Source organism: Petaurus breviceps, unplaced genomic scaffold, assembly GCF_028583685.1.
Source record: "Petaurus breviceps papuanus isolate PSGF00001 unplaced genomic scaffold, PetGlider_PUasm1.0 90594, whole genome shotgun sequence".
Lineage (NCBI taxonomy): Eukaryota > Metazoa > Chordata > Mammalia > Diprotodontia > Petauridae > Petaurus > Petaurus breviceps.
In genome coordinates this window covers 1,937,421-1,956,898 of record NW_027187281.1, presented here as the reverse complement: position 1 = coordinate 1,956,898, position 19,478 = coordinate 1,937,421, and the positions used below count along the sequence as shown (strand labels likewise).

General features: G+C 37.9%; 1 long non-coding RNA gene across 10 annotated transcripts in view; it reads right to left on the bottom strand.

Annotated features, from left to right (window-relative positions):
• Positions 1 to 19,478, bottom strand: part of LOC138142566 (uncharacterized) — a 153,647-nt gene that overhangs the window by 93,090 nt on the left and 41,079 nt on the right. For 3 of the 10 annotated variants that reach the window (XR_011163471.1, XR_011163468.1, XR_011163470.1), the window contains exon 1: positions 5,671 to 5,945. The exons of 1 other annotated variant lie outside the window; for it this stretch is intronic. This is a non-coding gene — a long non-coding RNA (uncharacterized lncRNA). Of the gene's footprint in view, positions 1 to 5,670; positions 14,521 to 19,478 lie in introns of those variants that run through there. 6 more of the 10 variants (XR_011163463.1, XR_011163467.1, XR_011163465.1 and 3 more) reach the window with 6 other exon arrangements.

Below are 19,478 nucleotides of genomic sequence, written 5' to 3'. Positions count from 1 at the left end.
AAGGAAGGACCATAGTACAATGAGTCCATTCAATCAAAACTTATGCAAAAAAGATACTTTTGTTTACAAGCAAGAAACAGATCTGAAATGATTATTTGGCAAATCATTTTGGTATGTCTCATGCTAAGAATGATGTGACCAATTGTACATTACCATTTATTATTTAGCTTTCTGATGTTTCAATGATAACATTAAATGCTATTTTTTATTATCAAAGAATGATGGCAAATATTAACTAATAAAAGTGAACTTTAGTACTTGAAGTTTTCCATTTTTGCTTAAAAAATTTTAAACTATCTTTATTTCTCAAGATTTTTTAAACCTTTCACATGCAACATTTGTCCAGAAGATAATCCAAAAGTATTCCTCCAATATGCAAAATCCTCCAAAGACCAACTAAAATATTTGAATCTACTTAACTTATCCATATACATGTATATACTTCAATACATTTTCTTAAGTGAGTTTAAAATTATAGAAGGGATGCTATTTTTAAAGCAGTATAATCCAAGAAAAAAATGTTAAGATTGTTAAATGAGACAATATTATTTTGACAAGGGTAATTAAAGTAGAAGATTAAGCACATTATCAACCAAATATTAACGTCATATGTATAGGGCAAGGAGAAAAGGTGGAGAAGGAATTCTAAAACATAAGGAATCAAATTTCAAGTGTAGTACAAAAATATTGTGTAATTCCAGTCTGTAAGGAAATCATATATTATTTTGTTAAGAAAACACTCTTAAATAACTTCTCACTGTTAAGAAAACACTTTCAGAAACTACAAGCACTAAGTTTTCTGTTTAACTTTCATTTCTATTGGGAAGACTTTATTTGTAGGTGACATTCTGGCATTTGCTTCTGAACAAATGCAGCAGTAATGGATGAGATTAAAATTTCCATCAACTTTCTTTGTGATAGCACAAACAAATATTCTCTCTGCTTGTTTCTTAGTACGTTAAATATCCTTTATGAAAAATACTACAATAGAGTCCAGAACTTTTTTACTGGACATATTTGAACCCTCCAAATTCAAATATCTGTTATTTGTTTTTCAAAAGATTGATGTTATTTTAGATGTTAAAGCAATTTAATGAAGGCCTTATCTATTTCCCTCATTATGAGGAAACGTGATTGGGAAAAAAAATCCTCAGAGATAAATACAGTAAATCAGACTGCAATATGAATGTGCATGAACATAAATTATTAATAGTGATAAACCTAGCATTAATGTACTACTTCTCCAAAATAAGAATTGTAAATGGACTTAAATAAACTAAAATTAAATAGAAATATTGCTTGAAAATTCAAAATTCTAATACATGAATAAAAGTGTAGTTTTGCTTTGGAACTCTTTTGGTCCTGAAGATTGGGGATAGGGGGAGGAATGTTGGGGGAGGCATTTATTGAAGAAATGAGATAAAAATCTGTATCATTATTAGTTCTAAAAACCATATTTCCAATAAATCTCTAATAAGACACGGTTATCTAACATGTTTTTTTCAGTAAAATCAAAGTCATATTGTTCTTTTTAGAAAGGGTTAAACAAATCAATACATGTGTGGATTTAAGCTCCATTAAACAAAGACAGAAGTCTTCACACAAGGGCCAATTTCAAGTAACAACTTAAAACAATTTGACAAAGTGACAAAATTTTGTCAACTCATGCTCTTTAATAAAAAAAAAAAAAGAAACTAGTTATTTAATTTGAATTTCCTATAAACTATTGAATGCAAAAATAAAGTGAGTTTACACTAGGTCTTTTAGCACACTCTTCCTTTCGGTAAATATAATTACTCTACAAAAATTTCTTTCTGTAGGTTACATTTTATTATGATTGAAGTCACTACACTTACAATAGAATAGAAAACTCTACAATAGAAAACTCTAAACAAAAGGCCTCACACAACACCCTAAATGGAGGCAGTTAAAAAATAAAGCAAAAGGAAAAAGTTTGAAAAACAAAGTGCTTTTAGTTTTGCCATAGGCTATAGTATTGATTATTAAAAAATCAATTATTAAGGTGACTAGAAAAATATGCAATGTTGTCATACAAAAGCCTTATATACATAGAATGTTAATGTCATACCAAAAGAAAAAATTACCTTTTTTTCCAGTGAAAAAATATTTTTTTTTGATCTTGCCTAACACTGGGGTTGCCTTTCTTTGTATGATGCCCACTGATTAGCACAGTATCTGGCAAATGGTAGGCTACTTAATCAATGCCTGTTGCTTGACTGAATTAGTTAACAAATCAAAAATACACTTTTGTAAATAAAAATATTTTAAAAATTAAAGTTATATATTCTGGTAACCCACACAATACCAACCAAGTACCCTAATAATTTACTCCCACTACAAGTAAACAGAACATTAAATTAAAAGTAAAACCACTCTATTATCACAATATATAATAACCACAATTACTGGCAGAGTACTCTGTGTTCATGTATACTAATAAATAAAACAGTATTCCATACAGAAATCAAGGTGTATAAGTACACACTTAATTTATACCTGTTGGAATATGTCTAATTATCACAAAAACCAAGTCAAGTTTCACTGTTAGCTAGAAATCACATTAGAAGTAATTAAAATCTAGTTCATTTTATTATCATTATCCACTAACACCCATTCATACACCGAGTTCAAAACGATACTATCTGTTGCATCTGAAACTCATGACATCATTACCTTTTTCTTGTGAAAGGTTTTCTAAATACAAAATAAATTGAAAGAGATTTAAAATAAAGGCACCTTATGGTTAATTTTACCAATATCATTAAATCCAACATTTCCTTTCCTCTGAAAACCCTCATAACACCTTTAAAAGGAAAACGAAAAGTAAAAAAACCCCGAAATTATGACCCACATTCAATTCTAATAAGTGATCATTTAATACTTTCATTCCCTAAAATTTTCTTTAAAGGCAATCCCTCCTTCAAATAAGATATTCTTTAAACTATACAACCTAGAAACGAAAAACATACAAGATTCTGTTTATAAACAATTCTATTAGTCTGATCACAAGGTAATTTCAATTTATCAATTTGAATGTCATAAAAAAGTATTTCACTTTAAATATTTTATTAAAAAATTACTTGCATTTTTTCTAAGAACATATCCTTTACCTAATGTGAGAATTTAAAAACAAAATGAAAATGTTCCATCATATAAGTCAAAATATGAGGAAAATCTACCTAGGAAATAAAAAAAATTATCTGCATAGCATCTACAGACACCTGGTTTATCAGCACTTACTACTTTTCTCTGAAAACCACACCCACCTTTCTTTTATTATGCCCAACTGAAATCAGAATGACAGTTTCAGAAATATATCGGAAAATAATCTACTTCTAATAGTATTTAAATAAGTACAATTACTAAAAAATAAAGTTAAGGAAGGGAAAGGGTCATTTCTAGGTAGTGAATTCAACAAAAGAATTAAATAAGATACACACATATGCATAATGTTTACCTATTACGTAATCTAAATTCTTTAGCAGCATAAATTTATTGAAAATTAATGGCCAACTGACCAAACCTCGTATTTACTGATTTTTTTCATAAAATATCATTATAAAAGTTTTGTTTCCTACCCGAAAACCTGTAGCAAAAACTTTTCAGTTTAAATTTCGGTTAAAATACATGTGTACATATATGTATATGTGTGAATATATATATAAAAATAAAAATCTGTGTATTCACTCACACATAAACAGGCTGTTTTTCTCTCAAAGAAAAAAGATCTAAATCAAAATAAAAGTAAAGAAAATAAAGTCTAACTTTAACATAGCTAATTTTTAAAAAGATCGCTTATTTGCTTCATTAACCACTGAAAACTAAGGTTTCAAAATAAGAAAGTCTTAAATGTGTTGCCTTAGATGACTATTTTGTGAAGTCATGGTCTCTCTCTGTTTTACTTAAAAATCAAAAACTTTAGATAGCTGAGAAGTCTTTAAAAACGATTTTAAACTTTAACACCATTCTTCGATGGTCCACCTTCCATTAATTAGTTATTTCCGAGCTACAGGAGTCCAAAGTAAAATTTACAGGTTCTCAGCATTAATTAGCCCAGGGACAGGGGGAAATCGAAAATACCACCATCCAGTTAAACCTTCAAACTCCCGAACCGCTTCTTGCCAGCCAATCAGGGGGGCAAGAGACAGATATACCCTCCAGTCCTGTGTTTTTGGGTCCAATACCATGCAAAATTTGAAAATCATGGGACTACCTTCCCCCTATGTTTCTTCTTTCGAAAAGACCAGTCAGAAAGGCCACCCCCCCCCCCAACTTAATCCATATAGTAATTCCGGAATAAACCCAATCTTCAATCCAGTCCCCAGCTAACAGTGCGTGAATTGTGTTTGCCGTGCATCGTTATTCCCCTCGTGAACAACCCAATGACTAACTGAAGGAAAAACCATCTTCCCAGGGAGAGCGCCCCACATGCCAAGTACTCCCCAGAGAGAGGTTAATCGGTCGATTTAGAGGGAAGGGGGTGCATGCAAGATCTAGAACACGCATCTTTACCGAAATTATTTTACCAGGTACATTACATAAATGAAGTTAAACCAATCACCACGGTCATTCAGGAGCTGCTGAGCAAGAAGGTCCTGGAAATCAACGGGGAACCACCTACAACGACTAAGCCAACGACAAGTAACACTTCCTTACCCCACCGAGACAAGCGCGCTCTCTACCAGAGATGGAGGTGGATAAATCATCTGATTGTCCAAGGAAAGACTTTTCGGGGGAAACAAACGCTTGGCAAATCGCCTTTTCTCTGACTGCAACGCGTTTGAGGAACAGAAGTAAACTAGGTCCGAAGAAAAAGGAGGGAGCTGCACCCCCGAACCTCACCGTACCGTGATAACAAAACCAAACCCGACAAACCGCAGGAGGGAACAAGAGGCCAGAGCAGGGGTGCCACCTCCGAACCCCCGCCCCCGCCCCGGGGAAATTAGGCGCCGTTACAATTTTCCTCCCTCCCAGCTCCCCGAACTGGACTGGGGGGGGGCAGCGACAGCGGGGTGTCCAGCCCTCCCTTCGGGACGTCCTGGGCCAGGCTCGCGACGAGGAATAAGTGTCCACCTGGGCTGCGGGCAGTCAGCTCTGCCCACTGCCGGGCCTCCGGACACCGGTTGCTCAGGCTCTTGAATTCCCCCCTTCCCCCCAAGTTTCCTGGTCGAGGAAGAGTCGGTCAGAGGACCAGGATAAGGGCGCGAGGCACCCAGCTCCTGGGAACTCCGAAATGCGGAGTCCCGGCGAGCGCACGCCGGGAGAAGCTCAAGGGCACACCCCGCCGACCGCTGTCAAGGAGCGCGGCCGCCAGGACCCGCCGCCCCCACTCCGACCCTCCCTCCCTTCGGCTCTCGCGGAGAAGCAGGGATGACAGATCCCGCGGCGGCCTCGGCGCGACCGCCACGGCTCAGCCGGGTCCCGCTCAAACTAAGCTCCCCTCCCCCACCTCCACTTCTCCCTCTCCCGCCACATCCCACCGGCCGCCGCCCAATCCCTCCCGCCCAGGTTAGCCCCGGTCCCGGAGCTGGGGAAAATTTCCCGTCCTGGGTGAGGGCGGATTCTGCGCCCTTTCCCCAGAACCCCCTCCCCCTCTGCCGCCGCTGCCGCCTCCCTACTGGCGTTCCACCGTCTCCTCAGCTTCCTTACCGATGGCGCTGGCCCCAGTGAAGCTCCCCGAACCGCCTCCATCTACAGGACATTTTTTTAGATTTTTAAATTTTTTTCGGCGGGTTCTCCATAGGGTTCTCCACCCGGACCAGAGTGACCAGTCTCTCCCGCTGAATTGATGCGATCAGGCATCACTCGAAAATGGCGCCGAAAGCGCAAGGGCTCCTCATTCAAATTCGTTAGAGCCAACCCCGCCGCCCCGGGGCATGCCGGGAACGCGGGCAGCTACTACTGTCAATACCTCTCCCCTCAACCCTCCCCCCTCCACTTTCCCAACAACTTTTGCACATGCGCAAAAACCCCACCCAACTCTCCACCCCCTCCCTCGAGTCTTTTACACATGCGCGTCAAACTCTTCGCGCCCCCCCCACATCCTTTAGTTGCTGTGACGGCGCATGCGTTGTCTCTCACGCCTCAACCACAGAGATCTAAGCCAACCGCTGCAGCAAGGCAGCTAGGGTCTGTAGGTAGTTTGCCGTTTAATGAATAGATCGTAATAAACAAGTGTGGTTGCGGATAAATGTAAATGAAAACGGGGCGCAACCGATCCTTTAGAAACAAACACTCCTGAAACAAGAGAGTGCTTGTAAAATTGTGTGTATTTACCCATGAGATGAGTGTGTTTGTGTCTAAGCACATCCGTCAGTCTCTGCGCTGCTGCCGGCTCGGACGCGTGCTGCCCGAAGCCTCAGTCAGAAAGGGTATTGGTGGCATCTCTGGACACGATTTAGGGAGTTCACAAGGAATGGTTTTTGAGGATCAAGTGACTCCTTCCCTTCTCCAGGCTGCCTCCATGTACGGCACACTGTCCAAGAGAGACTCTGCGTGGACAAATCCCTTCCTCTTTAATTCAATTACGACTACTGACTACACTAATAAAAGTCTCATTGCAGTTCTTGGTAAAAGCTGAATTATCAGCACTCAGAACGGGCCCGAGTTTTTGGCGTACGGTGGGGTATACATTACGGAATAAAAAGGTCTTCTTTTACTTACCTAGTTTGTTTGTTACTTTAAGTTTCTGTAGGTAGCACGTTGCAGTTGAAGCCTCACTGGTCTGAGCCAGTGGTCACCCGTGGGTAACAGTGGGTAGGTTGCTTAACCTCCCCAAGCCTCAGTTTCCACATTTGTAAATGAGAACTTGACTAATTTGGCTACTGAGAGCCCTTCCAGTTCTATAGCTATGATCCTGTGATTTGGTTCCTTGGGTCTTTTTGACTTAGTTATTTGCTAAGTAAAGTGGTCCCATTCGATAAATCATGGATTTAGCACTGCAGGACGTCAGACAGAGTCCATCTAGCTCAAGTAACTCGATTTTCATTTGGTTATCTTTGCTGTCTCTGGCTCCATCCTGAGATTGCTTTTGACCTCTGATTTTTCTTTCCCACACTATCCTGTTTCTCATGAGGACGAACCACCATCCTTGTTACTCTATTCTGTAAGATTAGTCAGTCATCCTCAGCTCTTTCCCTCTCCCCATCTAACCAATTAGTTCTGAGTCTTGATTCTGGCACAGCCACCCCCTTCACTCTAGTTCACACCCCTACCCCACTTCAGTTTAGTTTAGTTCTCTGTTCCTAGTCTATCCCCTCTCCAAATCTATGCTTCACAAAAGTCAAATTTGTCTTAAGATAGAGGTTTGAACATATTCCACTGCTCAAGAACCTCAAATGACTCCTTATTTCTTCAAGAATATATACCAAGTCCTCAATCTTATAAGACCTCCCACAATTGCTCTCATCTATTCTTTCTGGACTAATTTCACATTATTCCCCTTTACAAGCTCTACATGTTGGCTAGCTGGTTTACTAGCTTACCAACTTGTCTTTGCCTAACCTTCCTCCAGGCCTCACTGCATTTCTTCCTCACCTTGTTTCCTTACTATCCCCAGCTTCATTCAAGCTCACCTACCACCTCCAAGAAGTTTTTCCTTATTCTCACCAATTATTAGTTGAGGCTTCCTGAAATTGCTTTAACAGCCAGTACACATTTATTAAGTGCCTGTTATGCACCAGGAACTGTGCTAAATACTGAGGATACAAAAAACAAAAGAAGAAATAAAGTCATAGCCTTCAAGGACTGAACAATTTACTGGGTTTTGTATTTATTTAGCTGTGTAGTTATGGATTTAGGGCAGCAACTGTCTTTTTTGAGAGTGCCCTTCAAATAGGAAGCAGTTACATGTTTACTGAACTGAATTTTTATTTTATCCACCAGCTTCCATTAAATTACTCCCTCTCCCCATGCTAGGTCCTTGACTATCTAATGTAACATACTCTGAGAAAAGTCCTATCAAACTGGGAAAACCTCTGGTCCTGGCTCTGTGATGGAGACATTGTGCCTGTTTAAAGATTAGCATAATTAAGTTTGTAGAGTTATCAGGATGATGAACCCTGGTCACAAAAACTCATCAGATTAGGGGTTCTTAATTTTTTCTGTCATGGATCCTGTTCATAATCTGATGAAGCCTGTGGAAACCCTCTCAGAATATTTTAAAGTAATTGAAGGAAATGCCAAATTTCAGTTAGAGGTTAGTGAAAATAAAGATGTAACTTTTTTTTTTCTGTCCAAGTTCATCGACCTGATGAAATCTATCCATCAACTTAGGGGGCCTGTGGATCCCAAGTTAGGAATCCCTACAGTATAGTATGTGTACCCACACAAAAGAAATTCTGGATCCTTTGGAATACTGAAATAGCTTTCATAGTGACACCAGGATGTTCTGCAAACTGCTAAATTCATTACAGAAAATTATTAGTATTCTAACTTGTAAGACAGATGCTTAGGTCAATAAGCTTGTTTAAAAAGAAATCGGTCTTTAAAATTATTTGCCAAAAGTGGGTTTTATTTTACTACCTATATCAAAGCATCTTTGCCAAGAAAATCCCACATGGGGTCACAGTCAGAAACAACTCAACAACAACATATCAGAATAGTTCATATTGTTTATACTTTATAAAGTGGTAATCCTAAAGACAGGAGTATGCTTTTGGTACTTATTTCTAAGACTAGGGCTTCCTCAATTAGCAAATTTCATACTCTTAACTATCTCAGAGAAAAACCTTTGACCTGGTGCCTTTCAGATCTGTTCTGTAATACAATTTGAGTGTCGGCTGACAATTTATTTGAAGGTGTGTGCAGTGTAAAGTGGAGAAGTGGAGAAATGTGTTGGATTTTTTTTACATAAATTTAATTAGGATCAATACCTTAAGTTTATTTACCAGACTGCTGTTCATGGCTAAAACTAACTGATACTGTGCAACTAGGGAAGAAAAAAAAAGGGGAAGAAATTAAAAAAAATGTTAATACCATAGCTCCTCTGCTGGCAAAAAATAAAATTAAAAAAAGATGCCATCTTGAAAGCTAGGAATTTGAAAATCTGACCATTGGGGTGGGTAGGAGAGTAGGGGTAGAGTTTACTGAGTCAGAAGCACTTCAAAAAATACCTTGGTTTCAAGGCAGTTAAATTCATTGTTATTAGTATTATTGTTTTCTTTTATTTAAATTGTATTTACAAATATATTATAATAATATGTATAATAAATATATCAATATAAATTTATGTAAATTTAGCAAGAATTTAGAATAAATTTTGATAATCTAACAGAGAAGTGAGTACTTTCTGATAATTGTAATTTAGGCAGGTTAGTGGTTCTACTGCTTTTGGTTTATAATTCCCCATTTCTCTGAATACCCATTTTTCATTTTCCTTAGGAGTAGATAACTGGGTCACGATTTGATAACCTGATATTTCACTGGGTGAGTAAAAAAACAGTTCTGATCTATCCACTGCCTGTTGGAATCAGAATTACGATGAATTACAAGTCCTGAGACACCTCAGAGGTCAACTAGTCCAATGTGACGACCTGAAGCCTGGGTTCCCTTTACAACAGTACCAAGAAGAGGTCACTTAGCATCTCCTTGAAGACTCTTCAGTTAGAGGATAATTTATCTCCCGAAGGAGCCCATTTCACCACTGGATAGCCCTTATTCTCTTATATCCAGCCTAAAACTGCCTCTCTAAAACTACCACCCACTGCAGAAGAACAAATCTAATCCCTTTTCCAGGTAAGAGTCTTTCAAACAGTTCAAGACACCTATCATGTCTACCCCTAAGTTTAGTGATCTCAAAGTTAATCATCCACAATTATTCTAAATAATCATTTAGTACTCTTTCAGGACTCCTTACCATCCTGGTTACCTCTTTTTGAGGTACCCTTGTTTGTTAATGTATTTTCAAAACGATGTGCTCTCCATTGCTTAATGGAAAGCATTTTTAAAACTCCCTGCTACCAAGGTACCAAGAGAAAGGAATGGGTCAAGTTTTGTAAATAAGTAACTAAATGCCAAGGTTGGAGGACTATTTAATATTCATTTAGAAGTATCTAAACCTGGCCTCATGACCTGGTATTTAAAGAGACTATGCGTGAGTCTGAAAAATTTGCCTAGAGTCTAACATTTTCCTATATACTCTTGCCTTTGTTAAAGCTAAAAAGAAACTTGAAGATTACAGAATCTACAACCCTTATTTTATAGTTGAAGAAAATAGGGCAGAGAGGAAAAATGTCTAAGGTGTTTATGTGTTTTTGTTTATTCCTATTCTATATGTCCCATTAGACTACTACTTACTAGCTGTGTGATCCTAGCTGGGCAAGTGACTTGACTCAGTTTCCTCAACTGCAAAATTAGGATAATAACAGAATTTAGCCCATAGAGAAAGGTAAGCCAGTGTAGTGTGGGACCAGGATTTGCCTACTTCCACCTGATTCCATGTCAGTTTCTGTCAGACTTAGAGAACCCTTGAGGATTTCCTCTGAAGTGGTATATTTGTGCTACCAGTCCTAAAGGGCATAAATAATTGGATTTTATTCATGGTACTTATGGTTTTAGTAGAATCTTATAGAACATTGTCACAATTTCACAATGACAAAGAAATCCAAAAATTTTATGATAATAGTTTATACTGTATATTAAAAAAAACTATTTTGCTGGTTTAAATAGACTTTCTTGTGTGTGTGTGTGTGTGTGTGTGTGTGTGTGTGTGTACTGGGTTTCCCTATGTCACTCTGGCTAGAAGTGCAGGAGCTGCTCACAGGCTTGACTTCAGTGCAGATTGGCACAAAGCTTTCATCGGTTCCTTTTCTAACCTGGGCCAGCTCATCCCGTCTTAAGCAGACTGGTGAGCCCATCATATTGGTGCTAGATTTAGAGCTTTATTTCTATTGTAGCTCATAACTCCTGAGATCCACTAGTCTCACCCTTCCCAGTAGCAATGACTATATAAATGTTCTAATGCCTAATTCTGGTTTAAATCCAATGAATTAATATTGATTATCTGCCGTGTTCAAGACATCTAAATAGGTGCTGCTTAGCATAGAATTTCTATACTTATTTACTCTGGTCTTCTAGCCTATTACTGGCCTATATTGTGTAATAATTTAGTTCTAAACTATTCTTTTTTAATGATTAAGTAGAAAAGTAGAAGGCCTATGATAATATGTGACTGTATTTTCAAATAATTAAATTAACTGTCACAGATCCTTAGGTATATCCTTTTTTCAGTAATTTTCTAACATTTTTGTCTTTAATATAAAGAATACTAGGTGGCACAGTGAGCAAAGAGGCCCCGGAGTCAGGAGGACCTGAGTTCAGTTCCAGCCTCAGACACTTCCACCCACACACAAAAAAACTAGCCGTGTAACCTTGGGCAAATTACTTAATCCCAATCACCCTCTAAAAAGCAAAAAATAAAAAATAAATAAGGCCTCAGACACTTACTAGCTGTGACCTATGGCTGTTTCCTCAACTGTAAAATGGGGACAATAAAAGCACCTATCTTGAAGAGTTGTGAGGATAAAATGAGATAATAGGTCTAAAAAGCACTTAATAGAGTGTGTTGCCCATAGTAGGAGCTTCCATAAATGCTATATCCTTTCCCCTTCCTCACAAAAAATTAAAATTATTTGTTCCATAATGAAACTGCTCCTCATTCTACCTAAGTAATTAAGATATGCTACCTAAGTATTGTTTCAAATGCTTAATTTAACTGTGAAGTTAAAAATACATTCTTTTTTCAATAGTTGTTAATAGTGGTCAACAACTGTTCAGTTTGACATAGTATACACATAATCTGCTAGTGGAAACACATCCAAACAGAACATTGTTTAAAGCTGTGAATATGGCTTTTCCCCCCACAAATGCACTTAAGATGTTTTAAAACAGCCTTATTTATATGATTTTTGACTGTTCTTAAATAGCTAATAGGAATCCTCAATATTAAATTTCTCCCTGTCTTTAAAGTACCTTGGACCACCAAAGATGTGGTTAGCACAAATCCTTGGTCCTCTTATCCCTTCCTTAATTTCCCTGGACAATGTCTACCCCTGGGCAAAAATCTCCTATTAAACTTGAGGTCTTACATGCTACTTAAAAAAAAAAAAAGAAAACACTGCATCTTCAATCTCTCCTTTTCCACTTGGTCTCTACCAAATAACATGCTCAGTTCTTCCCTTATAAGAGCAAACATTGATCCTCGGAACTATTCCATCTCTTTCCCTTTTTTTTTTTTTTGGCTACTGGATTTCTAGAAAGTAACATTATATACATTCACTGCCTACCATTCTTCATCATTTAATTATTCTTCAACCTCTCATAATTTGGTTTCTGTCCCAAGCACTAAACTATCAGGGATGATTGCCTAACTGCTAAATCTACTGGTCTCTTCCCAGGTCTAATCTTCTAAATCCTCTGTCACCAATGAATGTATCATCACTCCCTTGATAATTTATCCTTTGTATGCTTCTATGACACAGAACTTTCATTCAACTTCTATTTCGCCTTTTGTCCCTTAGACACAGATTTAATTCTGAGGTCTTGGGAGTAACTCTCTTCTTTCTCTGTGTATATGCATTAGTGGTATCATTCACTTCAGTGTCTTCAAGTTATCACCCTCATTGACCTGGAATTCCAGTTTTATGATTGTTTTTAGTTCCTACCCCATATTTCAAATGAATAGATAGCAATGTGAGCTAAGTGCTTCATACATTTTCTCTTGTTTTTATAAAAACCTGGTGAGTTAGGTCCTGTTGATTATTCCCATTTTATAGAAGAAGAATCAAACGCTTAGAGAGTGTCTGAAGCATGATGCAAACCTAGACCTTCTTGACTTCATTCTAGTGCTAAAGAACTCATTATCTTTCCCCTCTTTGTAATTTTCCTATTACTGTTAAGAGCGATACCATCCTGCCTTTCACTCTGGCTTGCAATTGAAGCATACACCCCTTGATTCCTCTCTCACCCTCAAAATTCAATCAGTTGACAATGCCTGTTGATTTTATCTCTGTTCTATCTTTTCATATGCCTCCTTCTCTCCTCTAATGTCACCAGACTCTTATCACCTCATACTGAAGACAACTTTCTGACTGGTCTCTCTGCCTAATCTCCCCTTTGTAATCCATCCTCTACTCAGCAGTAAAATTCATTTTCCTAAAGGTCTATGTCACCCTCCTATTCAATAAACTCCAGTGGCTTCCTATCATCACCTCTGGGATCAAATATAAACCTCTGGTTCAATCTTTAGAGCCCTTCATAACTTAGTCCCCTGATACCTTTCCACATATTTTAGCTTCCAGTGACACCGGCCTCCTTGCTGGTCATTTCATGAAATACCCCCTTTTTACACTGGGCATTGTCACTAGTTGTACTAGACACCTGCAATTTTCTATTTTTATTTCATCCTTCCCCTATTCACTTCCTTGATTTTCTTCAAACCTAAGCTAAAATCCCATCTTCTGTACGAAAAGTTTTCCAGTCCTCTTAATACTAGTAACTTTCCCCAAATATGAATTCCAATATTTCCTGTACATATCTTGTCTCTATAAAGTTGTTGCATACTGTCTATCCCATTAGACTATGAATTCCATGAAATCAGGGAATGTTTTTGCCTCTTGTTGTATTCCCAGTGCTTAGCATAATACCTGTTATGTGGTAGGTGCTGGCTTAATAAATACCTGTTGGCTGGTTGACTGACTAATGAGATCTAAGGTTCTACTTACCTGTATCAAGATGAAGGATGAAGGTGTGAAATGGTCTTTTGCCATGCTATTTTCCTATTTCTAGCAACTTGGATGTAAATTTAGTCCTATTACAATCTCGGGGACTCTAACTTGCCAAAATCTTAACTCATTTTTTCCTTGTCAACAATTCTTTCTAACTTCCCCATTTCTATGAATGGGGCCATTATTTTTTCTAGTAACCTAGGTCTAAAACCTCATATCCTTTGGTCATTTTCAATCATCCCTTCCCTATTTAATTTTTAAATCCTGAATTGATTTTGTCTCCATAGTATCTCTTGTATCTCTCTCCTCTTTTCCTTCTTTACCACTGCCTCCAACCCCCAATAGAAGATGAGGATTTTCCATTTCCAGTTTATCCTCCTTCTAATTCATCCTAAATGCTGTTGCCAGAGTAATCTTCCTAATGCACAGCTTTGCTCACAGCATTCCAGTCCTCAAAAACCTTCAGTGGCTCCTATTACTTAGAAATATAAACAACAAAACAAACACTTTTTAGCGTGTGGAGAAAAAATGTGTTAGATGCTTGGGAAGATTCAAATTCCTACCCTTAAGGAAGGGACTTACTATGCTTTCTGGCCTCTGCTTTTGCTCACACAATTTCTCTGGGTCTGAAAGGTGTGAGGAGCACCATACAAAGGGCCTGCCTCCCTAAATAATCTTTAATTATTGGTTCTAATTTTATTCTCTGGAGCTACCATGTTTCCCCGATAAGAAGACACTGTCTTATTAAATTTTTTGGACAGAAAAACACCAGAGGGCTTATTTTCAGGGGAGGGCTTATTTTAATGAACATTGACAGCAATTTTAATAAACAGGTAAATGTGAACAAAAAAATGCACCTTTATTCAATAAGCAAATCACTGGGGAAGAACAGGATGATGCGTTCACTGCTGCAGCTCTGATTGGATGTAGCTCGGAATGCGGCGTGCGTTTCACCCAGGGGGAGGGGGACAGTGCATACAGAGGGTACCATAATGTAGCGTGTAGCGCAGGAGATCACCTTCACTACAGTAGAAATCTCAATAGGGCTTATTTTCGGGGGAGGGCTTATTTTAGAGGAATCTTACACAGTAAGGGAAGGGCTTATTTTTGGGATAGGTCTTATTATCGGGGAAACACGGTACCTACAGAGGATATTATTCTTCCAAATCACAATCCCTCAAATATTTGAAGTCAATTATTGTGCTTCTCCATTACTATCTTCTTCTCTCCCATTCATTCATTTATTAAAAAATATATAAATGACTACTGTTAGAGACATTTGGGGAGATACAAAATTTGGGTAAGCCTCTCCCTCTTAGAGCTTAAAGTAGGATACGATACAAATGGAAATAACTATAATATCATGTTATATTGAGCAGCTAGGTGGCATCATGGATAGTAAAGATATTAAATAGGTAGGTAAACTGGAAGAAAGGAAGATTTTCCAAGCATAGGAATCAATTGCATGAGCCCGAATGCCTAGAGTCTGGGAGGGGTATATTGCATTTTTTTGAGGGGCGGAGGGTAAATGTAGGAAGTAGTTCACTTTGAATGGCAGGCAGAGTTTATGGAGAGGTTAATATGAAATAAGGCTGGAGAGGGAGAGTAGTACCTTGAAAACAGCTAACGGAGTTTGGACTTTATTCAATGGCAGTAGCCATGGAAAATTTTTTCAGCAGAGAAGTAACATAACAAAACGTAAGAAATATTATTCTGTAAATGGTATGTATAAAGTTTGAAGTAGGCAGAGATTATAGCAGTGCTGTGTCCAAGCAAGGGATAATGAAAGGAAATATCAGAATGGTGGCATAGAGAGGGGAAGGATGAATTTGAAAGAGACCATAGAGATAGAAGGGCCCTCAGATATCATCTAATCCAACCCTCTCATTTCATATAGGAGGAAACTAAAAATTAGAAAAGAGCAGTAACCTTTCTGAAGATAGTAAGAATGTTGCTTCAAATCTAGGTCTTCTGACTGTAAATCTAGTATTCTTACCACTACGCTACAAGAAACTGAAATGGAGCTAGCAAGACTCTTGGTACCTGGACAGCACAGAGCCCGCCACAAAGGAGGTGTTTAATAAATGGTAGCTAACTTACTGAACAAAAGAGAAGAACCAAATATTAAATGCCTAAGGGTGTGAATCAATGAATCAAGTAGTATTTATCAAACACCTGATACGTAATAAGTATTCTGCTATGTTATAGGGGATACAGATATGAAAGTGAAATAATCCCCACCCTCAAGGAGTTTACATTCTACTGGGCAGGATACAAACATGTCTACAGTTGAGTAATCAGGAAAAACTAAGATTCCTCTCTCTCCTACAATGACCAAATTCTAATTTCTATTAGTTATATGGATGTCATGAATAGTGTTTATAACCAAACTCTGTAATTATAATAATGCGAAATCCTCTTGTGACAACTTTATATCATAAGCCATCACTCACAACAGATTAATGACTGGTAACTATCTGAGCTAACTCTTGAGCTCCAATGGTGCAATTCCTCTAAACTGACTAGCTTATTCTTCCCATACTGATTACTGTGCATGTATAAACATTGTTCCTTGGGACTAATTATACTTCCTTAATATTTTTTCTGAACTAAGTATGCTAAGTGGAAAGATGTCTGGTATGTGTGTACACATCTTATTTCTGCCTTTAGATCATAAGCTCCTTAGAAGTCTAGAAAGTCATTTCAGTCTATGCATCCTTAGTGTCTGCCCTCTAGGCCTTTTTGTTCAGTAGGTGCTCAGCAAATGTTTGTTAAATTAAAATGTCTACTGATTTAATAAACTGTCTTTATTTAAAATTCAACTAACTATGGAAAACTCTGGGTACTACATTTTATGCTGAAGAATCTGTGTGGTTCTTCAACTACATAATGCTCTTGTTTCTCTCTAACTTATTTTCTCTAGCTAATATTAATCATATAATTCTTGTAAATCAAGATTTAACAGAAATAACTACAATTCAAAAATTCATCCTGGAACTTGATTCTTGAAAAAAATTATAGATGGAGGGGCAGCCAGGTAGCACAGCAGTAAAAGCACCGGCTCCAGTGTCGGGATGACCTGGGGATTGAATCCGGGCTCAGATACTTAGCACAACACCCAGAAATAACTGGCTGTGTAACCTTGAGCAAGTTACTTAACCCCGATTGCTTTAAAAAAAAATTATAGATGGAACATGGCTGTTTGTCTTATTTATTTGTGTTGATTTCGGCATACACTGTTTAAAAGTTCGGGTTTACAATTCATATGGTGAAACTTCCTTCAGAGGACAGCTAAATAAAACATACTCAACTTTCTGTATGCACACAGATGACTCATTTAGTTTAGAGTCTATGTTTTATGTGAATATTGAGGCACATTAATATGAGTCATACAAAGGGGGAAGTTCAAAAGTAGATCAGGAAAAATAATACTACCAGTACTGTACATGGTTGGAAACATTTAGTGTTTCCAATGTCTGGCATGTTCTAAAATGGATCAGATTAAAATAAGTTACATTTTCACCTCTTATTTGAACTTTCTCAAATTACTAAACATGTATTCTCTTATATTCTTCTATACGAATCTGGTTTACTTTCTTATATTCTTGCTCACAATTTAAGGATGCTAAGATTCCTTTACAGAGTAAGTTAATGACTTGAGAAATAGGCCATGCTTTAGCAGCCTGGTGCTAAGCTATTTGTTGTCTGTTGTTCACTGCATCATAGATCACAGATTTAGAACTGAAAGGGATCTTAAAAACAATTTAATCCACCCCTCTATATTTTATATATGAGAAAACAAAGGCTTAGAGACGTTAACTCACTTGACCCAAGGTTACACAGCTAATAAGTATCTGAGCCAGGATTTGAACCCACTTCTTTCTGACTCTAATTCTAGCACTCTATCCACTGTAGCATATTGAAGTTCTTTCAACTTTTTACAAAAACCCATCAGAATACCTATCTTCACGTTATCCTTAGTATGATTATATCAATTATCTATTGTTTAGAAAGAGAGCAAAAATGCTTCACTTGAACATAAAGATGTAACGAGTAATTTAACTTTCCCCCTGTTGGTCAAATAAATTCTATAGAGATTGTAGGACATCCAAAGTAAAATGAATCACAGAATCTTAGAGTTATCTCTAAGGGACCTCTAGGGGTCATTTATTTTAACTTTTGAATGCAGAAATCTTTAACAACAATCTCTGACAGCCTCTACTTAAAAACTTCCCAGAACAGAAAGTTCCCTCAATAAACAGCCCATTCCATTTTAGGCAGCTCTAATTAGTAAATTAAGCCAAAATCTGCCTCCCTTTGATTTAACTTCTATCCTTTAGTATAATTCAAAATGTCTCAATACTTTCATATGACAGTCTTTTATATATATACTGGAGATGGTTTCATACCTCTTCTTGCGTCTCCCAAATTCTCCTAGATAATGTCACCATTTTTCTAATCCCTCAGGTTCATAACTAAGGTGTCATCCTTAACTTTCATTCTTATCTCACTATCCAATCAGTTGTTCATTCTCTCTCCTCCATTATCTCTTACATTCTTCTTGTCTCTACTCATATCACTATTAACTTAGTCCTCAATACTTCTCACCTGGGTTATTGCCATAATCTTCAAATTGGTCTTTCTGAAACCTCTCTTAATCCTCTCTAGAACCCACCCTCCATACTCCTGACACATTGGTATTTCAAAAACACAGTTCTATGGAAGGTTTTCTGCTCAAGAAGTGTCAGTGGCTCCCTGTTGCCCTCTAGGATAAAACAAACTCCTCTGCTGAGAATTTAAAATCCTTCACAATTTGGCTTTATTCCATTTTTCTGGGTTAATTACACATTACTCTCCACCAGCCAAACAAGCCTACTTTCTGTTCCTCATACGTTTCATTCTGTTTCCTGCCTGTCTTTGCCCATGCCTTGGAAGATTTTCCTTCTTTACCTCTGCCACTGGGAAGCCCTAGGTCCGTTCAAGGTTCGGTATAAGTGCAACCTCCTTTACTACCGTGTTTCCCCGATAATAAGACCTATCCCAAAAATAAGCCCTCCCCTTACTATCTAAGATTCCTCTAAAATAAGCCCTCCCCCGAAAATAAGCCCTATTGAGATTGCTACTGCAGTGAAGGTGATCCTCTGCACTACATGCTACATTACAGTACCCTCTGTATGCACCGCCCCCCCCCCCCCCGTGAAACGTACGCTGCGCTCCGAGCTGCATCCAATCAGAGCTGCAGCAGTGAGCGCTTCATCCTGTTCTTCCCCAGTGATTTGCTTGCTGGCGCCATTGAGAGCAGTGCCGCGGAGGAGAGCTGAGGCAGGACAACATAAAAACCCGGTATGTAAGCAGGAGTGAGGGGGCATGATGGAGGATAAAAAGGGCATGATGGAGGAAAGGAAATGAAGAACTTCCTTGCAGAGAGAAGAATACATCAAGTAATGATTCCTGCAGGAATGACTGCCTATCTCCAGACCCTTGATATTGCAATAAAGAAGCCATTCAAGGACCATTTGCGCATGGAAGTCAATGACTACATTGAAAATAGAATGGAAAGAAATCAGCGTGGAAACTTTGTGAAGCCCTGTCTGCAAGAAGTCGTGACTTGGGTGAAGAAGTCATGGGATAAAATTACTGACATCTGTGTCGCCAAGGCACTAAGAGCAGGTTACCTGGACAAGACATATTCATTTAAAGAGAGCTATATTGCTGGACATGACAGATTGGGTC